The sequence below is a fragment of the Artemia franciscana genome, chromosome 14, assembly GCF_032884065.1.
Source record: "Artemia franciscana chromosome 14, ASM3288406v1, whole genome shotgun sequence".
Classification (NCBI taxonomy): Eukaryota; Metazoa; Arthropoda; class Branchiopoda; order Anostraca; family Artemiidae; genus Artemia; species Artemia franciscana.
The window spans coordinates 3,708,808-3,712,879 of record NC_088876.1 but is presented as its reverse complement, the minus strand read 5'-3'; positions in this window follow the sequence as shown (position 1 = coordinate 3,712,879).

Sequence of the window (4,072 nt, the reverse complement as noted above, 5' to 3'; positions counted from 1 at the left end):
ACGTCGAGCATTGATACTACTATATCACTAATTATTGACAGAACAAAAAAGTGATAAACTTTGAAACCGAAAGAATACTGAAAAAGGCAGAGTGCACTACAGAAAAAATAAAAAAAGAAGAGAGAATCCTCCTAAACATTATTCATTTGTATTGGTAAAAAGAAGATGTTTCTTATAATTGTATCGAAATGACGGAACAGCAACAGAATCTATTATTTCCGGCGGAATACTTTTCCGTAATTTCACTCCAAAGTATTCTAAGATTATAATTTCTGAGATCATCAAAGGCATGTACCAGTTGGAGTGGGATAGGTTGGAAGTACATAATTATGAAGAGCCACTAATCTTCCTTTACATAAAAAGGCCCCAAATCCCTGGCATGGGAGCATATTTATTATTTATATAGTTGCCGTAAATGATTTCATAGGTTTTATTACCTTTCACAGAGTAGTTGCAATATTGCTGTAAATATTTTTTTTTCCCAGACAGCACCAACCCGATTAACGAATATGTGTACAGTTACAATTTGGCTCAATTACCTTGTCTTAATTTCTGTCTGACTGCAAACCCTTCTTCTTGATTGAATTTGTGAAATAACCAAATTCACCCTGTTTGCTTGGCTAGTTCCTTTGTGATGTCATAATACCAACGAATTTTCATCATATTTTTTGCTAGCTTTCAAATATAAGTATTTAATAAGGATGCAATGTCTTGCGTCTGGCTTTTAGAAGTCGGAAGGATATGCTCACAAAAAAGTTGTCAAGGTATTATGCGTATATATTATCTTTATTGGGACGGTAAATTTTTATTTTGAAGTAACGATGATGAAGATACGGGATGCTGTGCTAAGTTATGAAATGTTTTAACACAATAAGCACGATGGTATTTTTTTTACTCTTATTTTTTACGTACATAACATCAGCAATAATTTGAAAATCGTTCGCTGGGAGTAATTTTCACGACTCATTTTAGACTAGCCCGCACCTCCAAGTTTGGAAAACTATGCCCTAAACAGTCAAGAGTAGGAATATGATAATTTTTTCTCTTCAAATGCTTTAAGGGGAGAAGGTTCTGAAATTAAAAATGTTTTTTCAATTCAAATTGTATTCAAAAGTGTTGGCTTTGATTTTAGCTCATAAGAATAAAGAAAATTACAGATTACAGTTTTGTTAGTTTGAAAATTTGGTGAGCCAGGAAACTGAAACTTTCAAAATCAGAATTGAAGTCTAAACTAGAGTCAAGGAATATTTGTAGCTGGTTCAATAGCTTTATGAAGAGGCTTTACAGGAATATTTTTCCTATTTCTGTCTACAAGACCTGTAGTCTCTATTATCTACTTAAATGGTGGAATATTACCTAAATTGCTACTGAAAAAGCTAATCTGTGATTTAGTTTAAACAAGTCTGACGAATAATTGAGGACCTACATATTCCTAGGCATAAATTAGCCTTAGTTATTAAAGACACTTTCATTATTACATATCCAAAATCAAAATACTGTTTCAAAGATTTCACTAAAACCATCTATACATAAAAATAAGTTTTTTTTCGACTGGCGTCATGTTTGTACACTGACGTCATATAAAGATTGAGCATTATGACGTCATTTATGTATATTTTACGTTTGTATATGACGTCAAAGGCTTTTTATATGACGTCAAAGGCTTTGTATATGATGTCATTATAAGTATATAAGAAGGCGTTTCAAAGAGAAATTTTAAGTATATATCTTAAAATGACAGAAAAAACAGCCGAAGAAGCTGTTCAAATAGTTAATTCAAAGAGAAATTTTAGTATTAATCCTACAATGGAAGATGGACAGCAAGAGTCAAAACGTATCAAAACTGAAAATGATAGCGATGATGATGGGCTTGGGATTTCAACTTGGATAAGGTCATCAATGCCTACCATATTTTAGTTAAAAAACAAAGATTTGGTAATATATATTTCATAGTGACGAAAGACAAGTCAAGGTAAAACAAACCAAAAAAATTGAAATTGATATTGGTGATAAATAAAAACGATTTTGAAAGGACTATCATTTCCCAGTTGCAACATCTTTTCCACAAAAATAGTAATTTAATGCTTCTGATCAAAACAGCAATCGAATTGATGCCAACTGACATGAAGTTTTAACGTCACTCCTTACATTCATAAGAAAAACTTGTTTTTTTTTGTTTAGTTTCTGGACGTTTTTTAATTAATGTATTTTTTTATCTTGGCTCTCCACGCATGAATAATTAAAACGAAATTTGCATATTAATATTTTTTGGCCTAAATGGCTTTTTAATAGTTTTAATCGGAAGATTTTGAAAAAAAGGAGCAAGAGAGGAGGCCTAGTTGCCCTCCAATTTTTCGATTACTTAAAAAGGCAGCTATAACTTTTAATTTTTTACGAACGTTTTCATAAGTAAAAAATATACTTAACTTATGAATTAACTTACGTAGCAAACATCTATATTCGTATGTTTTTATTGCGTATATAAGGGGGCTCACCCCTCGTCGATTCCTCGCTCTTTACACTAAAGCTGACAAAAATTTACACAAAATTAAACAAAAATTAAAGAATATAAAAGTTTGTTTCGTAAGTTAATTCTTAAATTACGTATATTTTTTACTAATAAAAAATGTGTTAAAAATTAAAATTTATAGTTGCATTTTTATGTAACATAAAAAATTGCATAGCAATAACCTCCTTCCCTATCCCATATTTCTCGAAATCGTCTGATCAAAACTAAGAGAAAGCCATTTAGCCGAAAAAGGAATTAATATGCAAATTTCATTTTAATAATTTATGTGTGGAGAGCCAAAATCAAACATGCATTAATTCAAAAACGTTCAGAAATTACATAAAAAAAATAGTTTTTTAACTGAAAGTAAGGAGCGACATTAAAACTTAAAATGAACAGAAATTACACCGTATATGAAATGGGTTGTCCCCTCCGCAATCCCTCGCTCTTTACGCTAAAGTTTGACTCTTTGCCACAATTCTGCTTTTTAAAACAATTAAAAGCTTTAGCGTAAAGAGCGAGGGATTTTTTAATTAAGCAACAAAAATCTATAAAAAAGAACATAGTTCAATTTTAAACCAAGCTTTTCTAGAAGTTGTTTTTGAAAGGAAAGCTGAAACGAAATGTAAAATATCACAAACAGGATTCAGGATAACAACCCTCCACCCCTGTACCTTCTAAAGAGATGGACGTCATTTGCACTTTACTGTTGTTAAGAGCTTCAATTCAGATCTATATAGCCAAAACATGTTATTGTTTGCGTAAGGCCTTTTTCATAGTTAAAACTGTCTCCAGACAGGCTGAGCCCGAGACAAGCCCTTTCTATAATTAGGGTTCTAAATACGCATGTCTCTGATAACAGGTAAACGAAAATATACAAATTCACCAAACAGATGTCCTTTTAATCTTAAAATCCTCTAATGACACAAAAACCAATTAACAAAATCGCTCATTAGAAAACTTACAGAAACGGAGTTGTAAATACTTGGAAGAGCAGCAAAGGCTCACAAAAACAGAAAAATTGACTGTATCGAGGTCAATACCAAATGGAAAAATAACAATTGAACAAAAAAAACACAGGCGAAATATGCTCCCTGAAGGGGATGATATAAATGAACTTAAATTAACAGCAGCAGCGAGAAATATGAAAACTAGTGTAACACAAGAGGAAAAACTATATTAAAATAGCAGGTGCTTCCCACAGTTGACATCTCAACCCTCAACCACGCTACAAAACTCAAAGTTTGCTTCTTCATTATATAAAGAAAGATACTATGAACTTTTTACACCTATACGAAAGTAATATTTAATATTCAATGCTAGGAAATACGAGGTTTCGATTTGAATTATTTTACTTATTAAATAACTGCCTGTGCTTCAGAACAGTTTATATAGATATCACCTACAAGCAACTGTTGCTCCTTTTCAATAGATGCCTCTATAGGTATATATACCTATATATAGAGGTATATAGAGTATATATATATATATATATATATATATATATATATATATATATATATATATATATATATATATATATATATATATATATATATATAT